Source organism: Mustela lutreola, chromosome 10, assembly GCF_030435805.1.
Source record: "Mustela lutreola isolate mMusLut2 chromosome 10, mMusLut2.pri, whole genome shotgun sequence".
Classification (NCBI taxonomy): Eukaryota; Metazoa; Chordata; class Mammalia; order Carnivora; family Mustelidae; genus Mustela; species Mustela lutreola.
In genome coordinates this window covers 16,105,814-16,126,589 of record NC_081299.1, presented here as the reverse complement: position 1 = coordinate 16,126,589, position 20,776 = coordinate 16,105,814, and the positions used below count along the sequence as shown (strand labels likewise).

General features: G+C 42.8%; 1 protein-coding gene across 4 annotated transcripts in view; it reads right to left on the bottom strand.

The window, feature by feature from the left end:
* ZBTB40 (zinc finger and BTB domain containing 40) overlaps positions 1-18,636 on the bottom strand; it is a 73,710-nt gene extending 55,074 nt beyond the window's left edge. For all 4 annotated transcript variants that reach the window (XM_059135189.1, XM_059135192.1, XM_059135193.1 and 1 more), the window contains exon 1: positions 18,463-18,636. The gene's annotated coding sequence lies outside the window, so the exon portion shown is untranslated. The remainder of the gene's footprint in view (positions 1-18,462) is intronic.
* Between the last annotated feature and the right edge of the window lie 2,140 nt (positions 18,637-20,776).

Here is a 20,776-nt window from a genome sequence, read left to right as displayed (position 1 = left end):
TATTTTTCATGATTATCAACTCATGTCTCATGACAGAGTTAGCCAGAATGATATCCCTGCTCTTTCTTTTCATATTCTGCCAAATTATAGATATTACCAAATAACTACTAGTAAGAGCTACTAATAATTAAGTACCTTACTGTGTTTCTAAGCACTTCTTACATTCCCTCCTTTAATACTAACAATCCAGCATGATAGGTAAACCCAACTCACAATAAATCCTAATAGGTGTAAGGTTCAGGCCCAAGATCATATAGCAAATAGGAAGAGGAACTGAGATCTTAATCCAGGCTGCCTGACCTAAATATCTTGCCCTTCTATCCACTAGAAGGGCTTCTTGGGGATCCATCAAAGAAAAGAAGAATCTGATCCAGAAGTTCTGGGGTAGGGCCTGAATTCTGCATTTCTAATAAGCCCCAGGTGATACGGATACTGTCGGTCCAAGAACCCTCTCCGAGGAACAAAGCACTGTACAGCCCTGCCTGTTCTCCAATCACTTTTTTCATATCAAATTATTATGTCTTAAGTACCTCTAAAAAAATCTCAAGTCATCTTCAAATCCTTCCCTTTTGCACTTGTCTTTGGCTCCAGTCAGAAAAGCAAATTCCCTAACAGCTCTGGGAATAAAACCTACAAGACATGGAGGACTCCAATAACCATGCCTAAGGCGAATAGCTCTGTGGCCTGGCCCCAACCCCAGCTCCTGCAGAATACATTTCAGCAGTCTGGCCTTCCACGGTTAGTCTGGCTTCCCTGGCTGCTGCCACAGTAACCAAAAGTCAAACTGCTCCTGATCTAACGTGGTCAGCCGAACCTGGTTAGGCCTTGGAAGGGCCTAGGATGGTAGAGCCAATCCATGAACGTACGCTAAACTGCAAACAATGAAGAGATCTCTGCTTATGACACTACGTATGAACCCCTGTGTATTCCCTTTCCAGCCATTATGCCGTTTGTCTTCCCCAGAATCGGGCAACTCTACTGATCTTCCACAGCCTTCTACCAGGTTTCCCCGACAGCTGTATGGAACAGCGTTTCAAGACCTGCATTCTCTCTTGTGCCACAAAGTCTAAAATCAAGGCTCAATATTCCATGCTGCCCTGTCAATTGGTAAAATCAGGAAGGCCTCAAGTGACCTAACTACAAATTCTCCTACCCATTCTGCTCTGGTAGACAAGGTCCCTGAGCCAAACAATCCTCCTTATCAAAGGGACTAAGGTGCAGCTCCTGTCTACCCCCTGAGTAGTGGGTTTCAGTTCCTTATCAGCCCCCAAGATTATTCTAGCAGGCCAATCACACACCCTGGCAGAAACCAGGAGGCACCCTACCTTTTAGATCCTGCAAAGCCCGCCTCCCACAGCCCCTGATGGTTCACTCTGCTCCTGAGGGCGAGCCTGTGTGGCCCTGAGCAGCAGCTGTGTCCTCCTCTGGGGCTGTGAGTCTATGTGACTAATAAAAGCTGCGGCCAGTCTCATCTGCCCATGTCCAGTGTCATGCATTAGCCACCCCCATAACCCCTAGGGTAGGAATTCCTCCCTCAGCAACAGGGTAAGAGGTGATTAAAACACCCTTTCTGCCCAATCCCCAGTCTCTGCTCTTTTCCATATGCTTCAATCTCTTGAAGGCCTTTGGCAAGGTCACCAACTGCTCTGTGATGGTAATAACGTCCAGCCTTGTGCTACGCACTGTCCAAATACTTTTCCATTCATTTTCCTAACATCCCTATGAGGTAGATACCCTTATTACCCCTAATGTACAGATGAGGAAAGTAATGTCTAACAGGTTATGCCCAAGACAATACAGCTAAAAAGTCTGAGCACCGTTTAAATGCAGATCTGCTGGTTCCCTGTTCTTAATGACTACCTTAGTCTTGACAGAATTTCTGGGCTGGGTGTTAGCATTCCTCAACCCCTCTCCACAGGCAGAGATGTGCTGCTGGCTGGCCTGACAGGAGCACTTGCGTTTGAGATGCCTTATTTCTTCTGCTGGTCTCTGCTGAAAGATGGATGGAGAGGTATATCTGGAAAGAGTGCCCTTGCAACAGCCAGGCTGGCTGGCTGCCAAGAGACTTCCCTTGATGGCCTGAACTTAATTTACCAAAAGTCTGATTGTCTGACTGTCAACCTTCCAGATACAAAACACTGTCCCATTTAAGTCTCACAGTTAATTGGACTTTGGAGGTTCGATAACACAGTCTCACTCCTAAAAGGAGTATAAATTAGAAAGTGAATTTATTAGTTAATGTATTAGTGAAATAGGTCTACTCTTTACAGTTACACGTGACAAAATTCCAGCAGCAAAGTCAAGTGTCATCAGAAGAGACTGTGTGCTACCAACATTCAGTGAGAACTGGGGGCATCTGCCTTGGCCCAGACAGGTAGAGCCTGAGCACAGCGTACACTACCCTGGCCCCACAAAGTGCTCTGCTCTGTCCCTTCTGTCGCCTGTACTCTTCGGTGGCTCCCATCTCTCTTTTGAAAAAGCAGGACTCAGCTTTGTCTCTGAGGTAACCCTGTGCATGTATTTAGTAGCTCAGACCACGTGCTGAGTTTTTGCTCGCTCTCCAGAGGCAGGCAGTGTGCGCCTGTTGCCACAGCCCCAGGGCTTCCACCCAGTGCGCTCTGAGCATCTATGGGATCAGAACAACTTTCCCGGCAAGCAGCTTCACCCACTGAAGCTCTCAGCTCACTTCAAACTCAGCCACCCTCTAACTTCTCCCCGGCTATTACCAGATTCAGTCCTCACCCCCTTTCCCCCTGCTCCTCACCCCCTCCCCCCACCCATGCACTCTGTCACCTGTCGCTCTGCCTCTCTTCAGCTACTCTGCCACACATCACTAATGACAACTTTTTTAAAAAGTACTTATCAATACCAAACAGGGGAAATGACTCTTCATCAGAAGGATAATAAAAGTCAGGGAATTTTGCAACTAAAATTCTCCTTAGAGACTATGTAATTTAGACCTTTTACAGATGAAAAGATACAGAAATTTAGTGACCTGCCAAGTCATGTACCTAGATAATGGCCAAACCCAGGCCCCAGATTTCTGGGTTTTCAAGACAGCATTGGAGCCAAAATACCAAATTCCTAAATATACAAAACAGGGGAGGGGCTAAACAGGGAGGGCTTCCCACATATCTCACAGACTGGCGGCCATTAGCACTAGGTGTGGGAGACAGCACATTTACTATTCTTTTCTTTGAATGTTAAGTAAATATCAATCACTGATAGCTCTTTCATGAGAAAATAATTATCCTCAAGCCAGAAAACTGCCCAAAAGTGTCTCGAAGAATATATGATTCCAAATTCCCCAATCCATTGTTATTCATAGAATTATAAGGTAGATTTGTGACTTGACAAAAATAATAGAAAGAAAAACCACATTTTTAAAGTGAATAAGATATTTAAAAGATAACATATTTAATGAACATGTAACTGAGTCATGATGGAAAAGGCTTTTTTACACATAAATCACAAATAACCAATAGATGTGATAACATAAAAACATACACCTCCAAAAAAAACAGTATCAACAAAACTAAAAGATAAATGATAAGCGTGTCATAAGAAGTGAAAAATGAGTGGCTAATATCAGAATAGAAAGCTCATACAAATCAATAAAGAAAACAAATTAACATTTAAATTTTTTTAAATGGATAAAGAAAACTCACAAATGAAATAAAAAAGTCCAACTGATTTAAAAAGTTCACCCTTATGAATAATTAAAGAAATGCAAATTAAGACACTGATGCTATTTTGAAGTGATCAAATTGGAAAAATTTTGCAACAATAATATTTAATTGATAAGCAGTAGTTTTAGATCACGCACTCTGATTTGGCGGACTTCAGTTTAAAGCCTAACTCAAACACTTAGTGACCGTGGGCAAGTCACCTTAATCACTGTGACCTTAACGTCTTTACTGTGTGTGTGTGTGTGTGTGTGTGTGAAGAAGAAATGGGATAATGCATCTGAAATTGTTTTAGCCAAGTTCCTGTCAACAGTAAATGATCAGTGTTAGCTGCTATTATTATAAAAATAATACTTTTACTAATAACACAAGGGAGGGAGCACTGAGACAGGTGCATACACAATGCCAAAGGAAGTACAAACTGGTAAAAATCCTTCAAGAAGTAATACAGTAAGTAATCTGCTCATCTAGAGCTATAAAAAGTGTCTTTGGAGGGAGACATGAGAATTTGGGGGGTTTGGAAAGGATATACTCTATACGCACTGTCTGATTGTTTTACCAGAATGTTTACATATTCTGTTGTATAATTATAGATAAATGAAAAAGAATGATAAGCCCATAATAGAAGAAATTTTTTTTAAATATTTATACCTTTAGACCCACTTCTAGGACTCCCATCTACATGGAAATAATTAATTAGAGATATAATGAATTATTTATGTATACTGAATTCAGAAGAATAGCACCACTGGTAAAAAACTGGAAACTGAGTTGTACCATATGAAGATTTTAAGTAAATATGATATACAGACATATTATGAAATATGCAGTCAGTAAAAATTAGGTTCCTCTGTACCTATAGCACAAGCAACCAAAAATAAATAAATATATAAACAAATTGGACTTTATCATCTTCAAAAACTTTTGTGTATTAAAGGATACTGTTATGAAAGAAAAAGAGAAGCCCAGAATGGGAACAAATACTCTCAACTCATTTACCTGATAGAAGTCTAGTATCCAGAATATATATATATAGCATATCAGAATACAGTATCCAGAACTCTTACAACTCACCAGCAAAATGACAAGCCCCTTAAAATCAGGCAAAGGATTGGAATAAATCTCTCTCCAAAGAGGATATATAAAATGGCCAATAAGCACATGAAAAGATGTTCAGTATCAGTTGTTGTTAGGGAAATAGACATGGAAACTGCCAAGAGCTACTACCCCAACCCAGTAGGATGCCTAACAAAACACACACAAACAGGCAGAAAGTACAAGTGTCTCGAGGATGTGGAGAAATTCGAAGCCTCACACATAGTTGGTGGGAATGTAAAATGTACAGCCACTGTGGAAGAAACAGATACTATATGAGCCAGCAATTCCAATTCTAGGTCCAACCCAAATGAAATGAAAACCTATATCCACATGTGGAGCATTATACACAACAGCCAAAACCTAGAAACAACCCAAACATCCACCAACTGAGTAATGAACCAACAAAATGCATATCCATACAATGGAATATTCTTCAGACATACAAAGGAATAAAACATAGAAAACATACAACGGAGTGAAATTTAGAAACACTATGCTCTGTGAAAGAAGCCAGTCATGAAAGGCTACGTACTGGAGAGTTCATTTATATGACCTGTCCAGAACAGGCAAATCCGTAGAGATAGGAAGTGGACTAGTGGTTGCCAGGGGCTGGCAGGAGGGGGAATTGGGGAGTGAATGCTAACGGGTGCGGGGTTTTCTTCTGGAGTGACAAAATGTTCTAGAATTATAAAGTGGTGATGGTTACACAGACTTTTAAGTTGTATATGTTAAAACAATGAACTGTATGGTATGCGAATTATATCTAAATAAATTTTTTAATAAGGCTCTTAAAGATTTTTAATAACATGAAGAATGCTCTTAATATACTAAAAGGAAAAAAAAACAGCATGCAATTGTATATATAATTCCCATTTGGTTTAAAACTGATGGGACGCGGGGCGCCTGGATGGCTCAGTGGGTTAAGCCGCTGCCTTCGGCTCAGGTCATGATCTCAGGGTCCTGGGATCGAGTCCCGCATCGGGCTCTCTGCTCAGCAGGGAGCCTGCTTCCCCCTCTCTCTGCCTACTTGTGATCTCTCGCTGTCAAATAAATAAAATCTTTAAAAAAAAAAACTGATGGGACGCGTGGGTGGTTCAGTGGGTTAAGCCTCAGCCTTAGGCTCAGGTCAGGGTCTCAGGGTCCTGGGATCGAGTCCTGCATCGGGCTCTCTGCTCAGCAGGGAGCCTGCTTCCCCCTCTCCCTCTGCCTACCTCTCTGCCTACTTGTGATCTCTATCAAATAAATAAATAAATAAAATCTTTTTTTAAAAAGAGAGAGAAAATGTATGTACATGCATGTACACATTTGCAATTAAAGACAGAAAATATATCAAAATGCTACCAGTGAATTCCTAAGTAGTGTCATGATGGAGGATTTTTCTTCTTCTTCATATATTACAGAATTTTTTTAGAATAAACATGTATTACTTTTATAACAAGGAAATTTAAAAATAGAAACCCAGGTAGGTCTGGCTGGCTTCAAAGCCAGTGTCATTTCTAACAACCTAGTCATTCATTAAACATTTAGTTAGTTCCTACTATGTACCAAGCAAAATTAAGTAAGATAGAATCTCTGCCTGCAGGGAATTTACATGTGTCTACCATGGGGTTTAAACCTGAGTGCATGGACTGGGAAAGGAAAGAAGAGTCCACAGGTTCTCCAAATTAAACGCAATGCTGTCCAACTGCACACTACCCGGGGCAGAGGGTCCATGGCTGTCCTGAGTGGCAGTGTAGCTTAGTGGTAAAGGATGGAGCTGGAGCCAGGCTACCTGGTGTACAGCTTGAATGTCCAATCGCAAAATGTGTGCTTGAGGGGCGCAGGTGCCTCATCTACAAAATAGGGGAAATACTGGTACTTCTCTCACTGGGTGGTTAGAAGATGAAATGAGTTAATACACCTAAAGCACCGGCAGTATGCACTGAGGACACAGTAAGTGCTCAATAAATGCATCAGCTGCTAGCCACTAACTCACCACCGCTGCCACCACCCCACCACTATATTCTCAAGGAGGTGAAGACAGAACGGACTAAAGTCCACTAGAAAGGTGGTTTTCCACATCTCAAAACTGACAGCATCTGATTCTTGATAAGCCTATAATAACCATTATATTAAACTCATTTCTTTTTCCAGATTCTCTCAATTTCTAATGAAACTCTTCTTTGGAGACATTCTATAAAACCCAGTGAGACAAAACATCAAAACGGTCAGCGTAACAAACTGCTTGTGGCCTCTTATCTTCGAACTCCTAGAAACAAGTGATTTTTCAAGGCTATTCTAATGGAAGGAGGCTTTGAGAGGCTTATCTGTCTTTTGCCTGCCTTTCCGGGGCGCGCAGCTCCTGATTCAGCTGCTCACCCACGATGCCTCTTCACAGGCCAAACTGCAAAATCTCTGGAGCAACACTGTCGTCCAGCGAGGGACTGGGGGCTGCGACTATCTCCCACCTACTGCGACTCCTCCATCCCACAGTCAAGAGTCTCAACAAGCAATCATCACTCCAATGCTTTTATATCCAACCTTTTAGGTGCTTTAAAAAAAAAAAAAAAAAAAAAAAGGCTCGTGGCTTTGTCACTGGTACTTACAAGCACCTTGCAGTGATCTGAAGATGGGGGTAAGTTCTGAGGTTTCACCAACTCGATTATGAAAACAGGCTTTTGCTCAGCTGGGAATAATCGATCCAGACACGGAACACCATACCAAAGGTCAAATTCAAAAATACCCATTTAATGCAGAAATTAGTGAGCTCAGGCAACTACATAATACCAAACTAGCGCTGGTGACTGGAGAGACTGGTGCCCAGCTCTAAGGGTCAGAGGCTCTAGAGCCCCCCCGCGTGCCCAGGGGGTGAATCACGGCTCTGTTCTTCTTAACAGCTGTGTGACTTTAGGCAAGAGACCTAATTCTCTAGGCCTCACTTTCCTTGTAGGTAAAATGGGGATATTAGCACTTTTTGGTGGGGTGGCTTATAAGCACTAATAAACCTGCGTGCATAGGAGTCCATATATTTAAAGGACATCTCCGGTAACACTATAAACATTCATTAAATGTCAAAAGGAAACATAAAAAATCCACCTGCCAAACTATTTCATTTTATAGTTCTTAGGCTGGATAACTAGTTCACAGATGTACTTTTTAAAAATCACTCTGCTTTATCACTTATATAAGTTATGAATGTATCTTCTATATGTCAAATACTGCATTTTTTTTTTTAAAGAACAGACTTTATAGACCACCACACTGCTAGTTTCAAACTGGTCTGAGGTGGAAACCGACTGTAAGGAAACCTACCCTGTTTTCTTACAGTCAGTAAGGAAATGGGGTAGGTTAGGTCTCTCATAGAGGCCTAGTACTGGGCTTCAATCTGAAAGAACTGAAAGCCTTAAATTCATTGAAAATTAGCAGGAGATAACAGGAACTTCTGAAATCACCTGGTCCAATTCCCACATTGTGTAGATGAGGAAATAGGAGATGCTGATGAGTGTCTTAAGATCTTCCAGGTCAGACATGAGACCTTTCCTGTTACCTATGTTTTTGGTACCTATTTCAAGTGGACAGCAATGAAAAACACATTTTGGAAAGGGAAAAAGACACAGTTCGGAAGGGTTAAGGTAGGGATCTAACAATAGGAGCTAACATTTGCAAATGTTTATTATAACCCAGGCCTTATGCCAAGCACTTTGCATGGTAGCCTTACATAATTTTTGCAAAACCTGTGAGGTAGTTACTATTATTAATTCCACTTTCAAATGAGAAAGTAGAGTCCTATCAAAAGTAAATGGCTTGCCCCAAATCACAAAGCTGGTGAGCACTAGGGTCGGTAAATGAGCCCACGCTGTCTGACTCCAGAGCCGGAATCTTCCCCGCTGGATACCGTCCAAGCGTGGGAACTGAAAAAGCAGTGAAGTTCTCGATCCCTCATTCTTTCTCCTACTTTTTTGGTCACGTCTCTGTTCAGAGGCAATGCAGAGATACATAGTAAAGAAAGTGGGGGGAGTGGGTGTTGTTGCTGCTGTTTGTTTGTTTCTAATTCCAGTATAGTAACATACAACATTATGTCAGTTTCAGGTGTACAATACAGAGATTCAACAATTCTGTACATTACCCAGTGCTCATCACTGAGAGTGTACATAAATAAGGTGTTTTTCAAATAAGAAGAGATGCCATTAATTTAGAGGTTACTTATTCTGTGGTATATAAGGTGCCACCCACACTTGTCAAGGTCATGAGGCACATGATGGTGCTACTGGGGAAGGTAGAACCCATGCAGCATGAGCAGGGCTAGGGCTCTAAGACCCCATTTCCTTAGTCAGGGGACAGTGTGTCCCTGTCCAACCAGCAAATCTTTACTGAGCCCCGCCAAACACCCTTAACTAAAGCTGTCCTTATAGAGAGAAGAAATTCAGCATAACCCTATCTCAGAGAACAGATCACCTTCAGCTTGGACTCGTACTCTTCTTACACTTCAGCAGTTGACTATCAGCAGCACTGGAGACTGTGGAGCTCCCAATGCCCAATTACTGCCCTGTGATACCATGCAGCTCACCCAACCTTCGCTAGACCTCTGTGCACACTGGGCAGATGAGCTCCATCCTCCTCTCCTTCAAGTTCTGAAAGCTTTTTGTCTTTGAAGAGGAGGAATAATTTTCATCTCCAGCTTTCTCTTGTCTATCACGAGGGAGTTTGCTTGAGGCTAACAAGGGGTTAACTTGGGGAGCTAACTAACAACAACAACAACAACAAAATGCAAAAAGAGGATAATTTCTCTATTGCTTCTAACTTTGGGAAAGAACCTATGGGATTCCATAGCATTTGCTCAAAAATGTTCAAAGGAAGACGTGGAAAATTTCATCCTCAACACTTCACTGCCTAAGAAAAAAAAATCCCAGAACTCCAGGGGCCAATTATTCTGCTGTTTCGGACTTTGACCTTAGAAAGGTTCGAACCTGCCTGGAACTGAGGGCCGCTGACAGCAGAGCACCGGCTATATGAGCAGCCAGTATCTAGGGGGGTCAGATCTAATGACTGCCGGCCGTCAGAGCATCATTCACAAGTTACAGTACCACACTAAACCTATGGGCTAAATGAGTAAGAGCAGCAAATTTCACTGTTATTTAAATTCATAAGTTCCTACTATGTTCCCAATATCATGCTGAGAGCCGGGTCTCAAAACACTGGCAGGCCTTTACAAGTCAACTAATACTGGACTCCACTGATAAAACTAGGCCAAGAGCAGGCAAGTGAGAGCAGAACATAAGGGAAGCAAGAGGGAGGGGTGATGGGAGGGCTTAGTGTTTGCAAAGAGAAGCGAGGTTGGAATCTTTGTGATACGAATTAGAAAGGAAGACTCAAGTGATACTGTGAGCTGGAGTTTAGAATGGAGTGGTCTGACTGTCTCCCTTGTTTCCGTTTTTCCCTCACCAGTTGGGAGTTTAAAATTTGAAAAATAACCTTAATAAAGAGCTAAAAAGAGTTGGGTTCCAAACCTGACTTTAACTTTGTAACCTTGAGCTACTTAATTTTTCAAAACCTGCTTCCTCTACTGTAAAAGGGAGGTAACATGTATATGGGAGTTCAATGCTAGTCACACTTTTGTGTGTTTGAAACGTCCATATTTTCATGGAGATATTAATATCTATTGCTTAGTGGCTGTAAAGATTACCAGAAATAATTATGGAAAATACCTAGCCAGAGCCTGGCACTTTGTGGTATTCAATAAATGGTCACTATCATTATCAACATGCTATTTTTTAAAGTTCCGGGATGAGGTCAAGGAGAACAACCAGTGAATTAACAGCTGCAGACTGTACACTTAGGAGTATCTGGATGTCTGTACAAGGACAATCTTTGCATATATGGGTCTTATAGGCTCGCTCTTTTATCTACTTTCATCTTTCCCTTCCTGCTTTATTCATCCATTCAACAAATATGCACAGACTGCCTACTGTATGTAGGACACGGAGCTACGTACTGAGAAGGGAGGAGGGCAGACAAGAGAAGAGGTTTTGAGGGGACAACATAACAGGATGGGCTGGGGGTACATCTATGAACCATCTGAAATGACACACAAAAAGTTTTGAGTACATGGGTGTGTAACACCCCTCGAGAAGTTCTGGAGGGACTCCCAAAGGGATTATTAAAAAAAAAAAAAAAAAAAAAAAAGTTAAGACTGAAAATGTAACAAACTTAACAAGAAGCATACAAAATTTATAGGAAAAAACATAAAACACTCTTGAAAGGTCACAAAAGTAGCCCAGAGCAAATGGAAAGATGGGCCAAGATCTTGGATAAGAAGACTCAACATCATAAAGATGTCAGTTCTAAGCTAAATAATAAATTTAACATAATCTCAATAGAAATACCATCCGTTTGTTGCTATCTAAAACTAAACAAATTGGTTATAAAGTTTATATGGCAGAATAAACAAGCAAAAGCAGCCAGAAAAGCACTAGGAAAGAGCAATATGGAAAAACTGGCCCTTCCAGATGTTAAAAAAAATTATAAAGCCTCTAAAATTAAGACGGTTAAGATAATAGCATATGAATCGACAATCAAACCAATGGAATAGAATAGAAAATCCAGTAAGAAACCCAAATGTATACAACAGTTTAGTATCCAATTAAAACAGCATCTCAAATCGATAGGCAAAAAATAAGAACTTTTCTTTCTTTCTTCCTTTCTTTTCAGAGAGAGAGAACAGGGCAGGTGGGAGGGAGGGAGAGAGAGTCTTAAGTGGGCTTCAAACCTAGGTGGAGCCCAACTTCATGATCCCAAGACCATGACCTGAGTCGAAATCAGGAGCCAGTGCTTAACTGTCTGAGCCATGGAGGTACCCTGATAAGAATTTTTCATAAGAGATGTTGGAATACCTGGCTGGCTATTGTGGAAAAGATAAAATTGGATCCTTCCTCAAACCAAATGTCAAGATAAATTCCAAAAGGATAAGAACCTTAGATGTTTAAAACATAAAGAATGAAACCATAGATATACTGAGAGAAAACACTAATGAATTCCCCATAAATTAAGAGCAGGCGAAATTCCTAACTGTGACTCAAAATCTAAAGTAATACACTGTACAAGCCATAAATATAATATGTAAAGATGAAAAACTTTTGTACAGCAATAAAACAACATATGCAAATTTAGGGATACGACAAATTGGAAAAAACATTTTTGCAACTTATATCACAGACATTGGGCAGATAGCTCATATCTCATTAAAGGAGAAAACAAATTTAAACTATACTGAAATTATTTCTTACCTAACAAATGGGCAAAAACCCCCAAATTTTGACATAAGACTCAAGAGAGACAGAGGAGGGGGATCAGGTATGAAATAATCTTCTGTGAATGCAACTTGTTACATAGTTTTGATTTTGGAAACACATAAATGGCTTACATAGTTAAAAAAACAAAATGAGATTTTTAAAAGCAAATCTTAAAGTTTAAAACAAATGAGCCTGTTGATAAAGCTTATCAAGTTGGTGGCATGAGAACCAGAGAAAATACTTGGGAAATACTGACCTCGGGACAGTATTTGACTACATATTTGAAGCGGCACATGGTCCCGGGACAAAGGAATGACATAGAAAGCCCAAACAACATTCAGTGATCTAATGGTCAGTGCAGAGAGTGGCACTGCTACCGGCCTGGTAAGTAACATGGCCAGGAAACTCCAAAGCCCCAGAGTGCAGCCTACTTGTCCTGGGAAGGATGAAGTTCTGGGCCCACTGAGCATGACGAACTGGTGCTCAAGTAGAAGGGTGAGAGAGGAGGGAGGGAAAAGAGTTAAGATGAGACTTAAGACAGAGTCTGAGGGCAGCAAAGGCCAAGCCAAGGAACTGCATTATCCTGAGGGCAGGCGAGCCATCTGAGAGTCTGAAGCAAGGGGGAAACAATCACATGTGATCTGTGCTTTATAAAGATCACTGACAAGTGTGTACAAAATAGATTAGAAAGGAACAAAGGAAGAAGCCAGCTGGCCAGCTCTGAGGCTATTGTAGTAATTCAGGACGAGAGATTATAGTAGCTTTAACCAAAAGAGAAAAGGGACATCAATAGGCTTGTAGCCTAAATAAATGTGCGCTATTTGTGGGTAGGGAGTGGAAGGAGGGTGGGGAGTTGACAGAAGGGGAAGAACATGGGGGGACTTTCTGCCTTTTGCAACTCTCTGGTGCCATCCACTGAGACTAGGAATCAAAGATAAGCACCGGATGGAAGAAAAATGGCAAGTTCACTGCTGCCAGAGCCCCTGACACCATCCTTCAGTGTGAGTGGGGACAAGGAGTCAAGGACAAAAATCCACCAGTCAGACTGCAGTCTTTGAAAGCTAGAAACAGATGAAAGTAGCAGGTTAGATGACCTCTTGCAGTATTTTCTCACAATCAGAAACAGAACCACATACCGTTCACTTTGTTTTTATATTTTAATAAATTTCAAGTAACCAATATTGAGATTCTCAAAAGCGAGGGATCCTTTGTTTCTAATCGTCCTCATCCTTCTTGGGCCCTTTCCTTCTTAAAAATTTACTTCATCAAGGGGTGCCTGGGTGGCTCAGTGGATTAAGCCGCTGCCTTCGGCTCGGGTCATGATCTCGGGGTCCTGGGATCGAGTCCCACATCGGGCTCTGTGCTCAGCGGGGAGCCTGCTTCCTCCTCTCTCTCTGCCTGCCTCTCTGCCTACTTGTGATCTCTGTCAAATAAATAAATAAAATCTTAAAAAAAAAAAAAATTTTACTTCATCAAACATTGAGAGCCCCGAAATTAGACTCTGCTAAAAGCAGAAGTCACTCATGCCAATGTATCCAGGGGTCAGATAGATGTAAAAATCTCTCTCTGTAAATGTAAGCACTCATTGATAAACACCGTATGGGCCAAACCAACCGTGGCACACAGCAGTTTTCTACTGAGGTCCCATGTTTGCAAACATTCCAAGATAAAGACCTGAAAATAGTTCTTTTCTTTCCATTTGAGTACTAATAAACCAGAAACTGTATCTTCGAGTTGACTTTTTTTTTTTTTTTTTTTTTTAGGTAAGTGAGGTAAGTTTGGTTTCAGAAAGAGCCGTTTCCCTTCACAGACAACACAGGGATGCCAGGACAAAGGAGGGAGAGCACCTCCCCTCCATCACTCCTCGGTCTCTGCCTCCCTCAACCCATCCCTCTCCTCCTCTCTCCCTCCTAACCCTACTCTCCTACAGTCCTGAGGAATCGAGTCCATCTGCAAGAAGCTGATGCCTAGAGCCCACGTCTTAGGCTGTTAACCACTCTTCCTTTGACCTGTCAGAAGAGACTAATAGGGCAACTGCTACCAAGGTTGCCAAGGCAACACATCGCCAGTGTGGCAGTCTTCTGTAAAATCATGACAATGACCTCTGAGGCATTTCCAAAGTACCTCGTTGGGTAAATAACCTCTACCAGACATGCTCACTTGGCCTCTTTTGACAGGAAACAAGGCCCAAAAAGATACTTTCAAAATTATAGTCAAGACCACGCAGCGGTAAGAAGTAACTGGTTTCAGGGGGTTGTTCAACACTATTTTGGGCCAGTGGTATCACATGTGACATTTCATTGTCAGCTCTGCACCTTGAAGGTCAAGGATCCCTCTGAGACCCGATTAGAGAAATGGGCTCACTCCCCAGAAAAAATGACACCCAGACAAATTTAAAGGATTTGTGGGTCCCCTGAAACTCAACCACTTACCCCAGATTAACAAGCCAGGATCAGCTATAATGTATTTACTTCATTTAAAGTAATGAAATACTTGGGTGTCATGAGTTGGAGGATTTGGGGTTAAACACCACCACTGGGGAAGTATAAGGAAAGCCAGCGCTCTTTACTTACCCCTTTCTGCTGAGGCCTGCAGAAGCCTCAAAACTGCAACGGTCTCGGCAAGTGACACACTGCACCCCCCCCCCCATGACTTGAAGACAGTGACAATCTCATCTCTGAATTTAAGTGCCCTTAATATTTAATTCTTTTCCTCTACATGGCTACAGCTTGCTTTCTTCACATTATCGGGATGATGGCTTTAGAAAGCAGCCTATTGGAGATCCGGAAAACCATAAATTCCAATTCAATTTCCTTGTGAAAATCAAAGAACTCACTCTCTTGAAGAGTTGAAAGCGGCTGAGGGGTCACTGCCTTCCTCCGGGTGCTGGTACACACAGTACTCCAGAAGGGTATCATAAACACCCAGTATAAGGCAACAGGGCATACCAATTTGTTTTTCAATCTATTTTATTTCAGTTCAAAGCTTCTTTGCAGACACAAAGCTCAAGAAAACAAGCCACACTTTGGTTCTACTCAGTCTCCTTCAATCTCCAAAAGCAGCTGAGTGTTGCCAAAGTATGGCTCGTTTTCCTGCAGTGCCTGTCTGCAATGATGCTTTGAACTGAAATAAAATAGATTGAAAAACCAATTCGTATGCCCTCGCTCCTCCTGCAGCTTTACATTATCCTTCAAAACTAGTGTTAGCACTTTCTCTTTACTGGAACCCACCAGACCCAAATCACAGAGTAAAAGTGGAATACTTGAAATGTGAAGGTCCCACCCAAACCTAAAATAGCAATTTCATGCAGAGCTTATTGTTAACATCGCATTAACATGCCACTCTCCTGTCCGGTTCTTTGCTCCATTTGCTGGACCGGATTACATCACAGTTTAAAGCAAAACTTGACATTGCTGATCTTCTTATACAGTTCGCTGGATTTCTCACTGCCTCTGCAATTTGCACATTCATGAACCCAAACACCTTCTGATTTTTACCAATTCAGAAAGTCTGCTACTTGTTTTAAAGCATCTGATGCCTTGCATCAAGTATGCAACATTATTTTGAAAACTTTCGGGGGAAACCCAAAATCATTTACGAGCAAACTTTGAAATGACCACCAACTAGAAGAAACCTATCATTTTCTTAGACTGCCTTAAGAAAATGCACATGTCTTCAAAGGAGGAACACACTAATGAAAAGTACTCTGAACTGACTGTTGTATAATTTGGTTAAAAAAAAAAAAATTAAAAGCCATTTGGAAGAGTTCCTCTCTTAACAGAAACATTAAGAAAAAACAAGATCTGTTCTGTCCCCCGACCCCCATCAAAGATAGAAACATACATATACACCCTCAGTTCTGTTGGTAACATAATCCTGGGTTTTTGTTATTATTTAGCACTTCAAATAAATTTCCGTTGGGGGCCAAATTGTGGTTTGTTTTCTCTAACTGGAATTGAGCAACATGTGTAACAACAACAAAAAGAAAACACCCAACCTGTTATTACATTTTCTCTTATTTAATCCACACAACAACCCTTTGAGGAGGTACCATCATCTGCCTTTCAGCATTAATCTGTAACTGGCCCATGGGCAGGCCACCCAGCTAAAGCTGGCTTCAGGGCCAGAGACTCAGAGCATGGAACTGAATCACAGAACTACTCACTTCTTCCAATCCTCCAACACCCCAAATTCTTGCCACCTCACCATCTCTGATCCTATTAAAAAGTTCTTCCTTCCCAGTTGTCTCCCCTCTCCCTTCTTGCTGGACTGGATCCTTGTCGCTCAGAGAGATTCAGATTCAGCTTAAACTACCTTTCTCTAGTGGCTTGCTGGGCCATCCTGGTAAGAGGGGTTTCCCAGGTTATCCCAGGTTAGCCTTGTTTGACTACCTCATCACAGATGCCACTATTTGTCTTAGATATGAGGTGTTAGGTCCATCTCGCTCATGGTAATCACAAGGCCTAGCACAGTGGTATCCGGTACATAGCAGGAACTCAAATATTTGCTCAACCAATGGCCTGAATTTGTTTATTTAATACTTAGGAGATTACAGGCTGTGGGCACTGGCTAGCAGCTGATACAAAACAGAGAAGGGGTGGTCCTGCCCTTGAGAGCATCTCAAGACAGTAGAAAAGATAATAAACACATGGGATAATACCAGGAGCTGTGACCAGCTAAGGTTCAGATCTTAGCTCCCTTGAATATTAGCTATGTAACCCTAAACATCCCTCCTGAGTCTCAGTGTCCTCATCTTTAAAATGGAAATATTAATACTACCTTTGTCATAGTATTGGTGAGAAAACTGAATGATAATCCAAGTAAATAAAGCACATAGTACACTAGCATGCAGAAAACATCTAATAAATATTAACTACTAATTTTACTATGATGCTATGACAGCTGTGGTTTAAATTACCTTTGTTTACCTATAAACCATCTCTCCAAGACCCTACTGAATTTAAATTCTGTGAAAGGCTAAAGACCACATTGATCTTGTTCACCACTGTATTTCCAGGGATTTGAATCCTTTCTAGTACATAGCAGGTGCTCAATAAATACTGAATGATTCATGAAAGTATGCATGCAGGCGTGGGGTGTTCTGAAATCATTTGTTAGTTAAACTAGTGATGAATAGCTAGGTTTGGGAACTACTAAGAGAAGAAAGGCATCTAAATTAGAAAGCAGGGTATGGCAGAAGTTTGACGATTTAGCTAAGTAAAGAAAAACTTCATTTTGAGGTTGTAATTATATCTTCACAAGCCAAACACAGACTCGGATCCAATTTCAAGCCAGAATCAAGGAGCCCCAGGTTGAGACTTGAAAGAAGTTGAAGCCGTGGGAGGTGGGTTACCAAGCACAGGGCTCGCTGGGGTGAGCTCCATTTGCCAGACCTATACTGCACCCTAAGGAAGCTTAACCTCAGAATCTGTCTTAGGTGGAAACATGGGCACTTACTTATGAAGTGTTGTTAACAAACAAACAAACAAACAAAAAACCCTCTGGACATGAAAACAAATAAAACACCTGACTTACTGTAGGCCTATTTTTGTTATCAAAAATAAGGGAAACAATCCCCATGTTGAAGAGCAAACAGATCAGTTAAGGCTAGAGCTTTAGGTGTACGGGGTAGTTTTAACTGGAGTTTCCCACTCCGTGAGAAGTGATCAGAAGAACCGCTGGACAACACTGACCAGTCTGCTTGTCTCTAGGGCTGGGGCTGGCACACTTCTGCAAACGGCAAGGCCTAATAAGCATTTTCGGCTTTGCGGGCTATGCCAGAATCTGTCGCAACGACTCAGCTCAGTTCTTGAGGCAAGAAAGGAGCCACAGATGATACAGAACAATGAACACGGCTGTGCTCCAATAAAACTTCACTTGTGGACCCTGGTATTCGATTTCATATACGGTTCACGAATTACCCGAAAGTCTTCTCCCCGTCCCCGCCACCCCCGCCATTTAAAAATGCAAAAACCACTATATGTTCCCGACAGACAAAAACGGGGTGGGGTAGGGACTGGCCCAAGGCCGGGGTTTCCCGACGCCTGGTGCACTTGGCAGAAGAGAGTGGGGGAGACTCGGGAAGTAGCGGCGAGGAGGCCTCAGATGGCGCCAAGTGGCAGACGGAAAGGGGCGAGGGCAGGCCCCAAGCTGGGGCCAAGCCGAGTGCGCCCCGACGGGGCCCCGCGGCCTCTCCCCACCGCAGACTTACAGCCGAGCCTGCGCTCGGGGTGGGAGCCACCCCCGGGGGTCCGCGTCCCGAGCGAGAGGAGGTGTTTGGGACTTGGCAAAGAGCCCCGCGGAGTTCGCACGCCGAAGGGTCTCAGCGCGCCCCTAATTTGGGGCGCCTCTCGGGCCTCAGCAGCTAAAGGGGTCTTCACGCTGAGTCCCAGCCCCGTTTCTATGGTTACCTGTTCAGCACCGATTCAAACTGCCGTTCTTTATTGACAGCGCCATAGAGGACATGAACACTCCTGCCCGAAGGGAACAATAAAGCTTTCTTCATTCAACAGCGCCAGAGACGCCAGACGGCGGCCATTTTGAGGCCGGCGCGTAAGGAGTACGAGCGGTGAGGGGGCCGCCCGGCCTGCCCCGCGCGCCACAGTCACGTGCCAGGGGCGGGCCTCAAGGGGCGGGGCCTGCGTCGCGCCGCGACCTCCACCAATGCTGGGACGCTGGGGCTGCCGGGTTGCAGGCTCGTTCCCTGACCCATGACCCTTAGCCACTCTCTCCCCTCCCCACTCTCTCTTTTGAAAGTTTGAGTGGGGTTCCGCGGACTCTTGCTGGAGCACTGCTAGGCTTAGGATCTTATTTCAAGAATAGCACAGAAGTAGACACGGAAGATTTCTCTACATCTTTCCAAAACATGTTCACGTGCAAGGCGGAGACGTGACCTGAGCCGAGTCCCCAGACGCATCCTCATTGGTGGGCAGGCTTGGCGCTGCTCGGCGGTGATAGGCTAACAGGTTCATGTCAGCCAATCGTGGTGTCTTGAAGACATCTTGATCCCGCCTGTCCCTCGTCCCCTCCGGAATGTAGAGGGTGTTGGGGGGGGGGGCGGTGATCATAGCTTTTTTGCTCAGTTTCTCTTTAACACGCTTTGTTGCACAGTGAGCTGTCCTCGTTGGAGATGCTCTTGCCACCCTCATACAGCCAACAGATTAAGTCAGATCCAGACAGTATCAGACAAATTAAGTCACATTAGTGCTGGCCCACTGAACCTCACGCTGTCACTCTGTCACTGACGCACAGCCAATTTTTCTGTCACTGCCAGTCATGCCGCCCAAATCCAGCGCTCTCAGTACAATGCCGAGTTCCCTCTGTGCTTACAGCTGTTACATCCACAATGTCAATATTCGGTCGATCTGAGAGCTGTCATTGTCAGACTGACTCCCACTCCATCACCGTTTTTAATCACAAATTCAATCTGCTGGGCAAAACTGTCACTTGCATTGTTGCTGTCATTGGGTTCATTATTGTTTACTGTCCCTGTCCAGTAGGCGACCACTGTCAATGACCATAAACTTCAAGCAGTTCTGTACAGTGTAGTAGCAATTGGACTCTGTGCCCAGCTGTCACCCTTTCGGTTGTTTTCACCATCATTGTCATTCAGCTACTTTCACTGCCCCATAGTCAAGCCAATATTTAGCAGGCCCTTACTGGGTACACAGCTGTCCTCGTTACTGCCCAATTAGTCACTTTCACTATTATACTCTCATGTCACTGTCACATTCGGGGTCAGATTTACTACAGCTGACATCCAGTCACTTTTGTAGTCACTAGAGCCACACCACAGCTGTTGTCCCCCCTAATTCATTTCCACCATCTCTGCAGTCTCCTTTAATAGGAGCCCCCAACATAGAGGGTTGCCAGATTTGGCAAGCAAGCCACAAATACCTAGAATGGTACATGGCACATAATAGGTGCTCAAAAAATATTTCTCAAATTAGTGGATTTTTTTTTTTTTTTTTTTGCAAAACAGTATTATTGCCAACATACTATATGTAAATGTGAATGGCTTGTGGTTCAAACATCTCAAACAATAAGAATAAGTCTGCAGCCATGATCTGTCCTCTGTGTTCTATTTAACAAGGTTCTGCATCCTACAGGGACTAGGAGAAAAGACAAGAAATGTGGTTACCACATTCATGAATTCCTGGGACCACAGTTACAAAGAATAGGATTTCTGAATTTTGTATTTCTTATTTTAAAAGGAATGTATGTTTATAAAATATAGGAAGGACTCTTCCTTTCTGAAGGACTGTTTTAGCTGTAACAAAGAATGCCATCCCTCAACACACACTCATACACAGTCATGGGTCAATGGCTGCAATTTCTCCATGACTGTTTACTTGAGGTTTTGCATTATTAGAAATTTCCATGAGGCTGCCTCGCCTATAGTTCATGAAGAACAGCATGGGGTCATGGAAACAATGGCTCCAGCTTCCATCTGGCCATCACATGGGAGAATAAGAAAACAGGGACGGGGACCTCTAAGGACTTCTCTCTAGAGAACCTCAAGGATTGTTCTAGAAATAACTTGTGCTTCTCAATCGCCAGAAGGACACAATCCCTCACCTAAAAGAGGAAGGTACATGAGAACTTTTCACCCTTTCTTGTACCTTGACAGAGAATGTTTCCAGGCTGATGCCTAAGGGGCTCCAGCTAAACTACCAGTTGTTTCCAGAGTGACTATTACATGCCAAGGACATTGAGGTGAGTAGA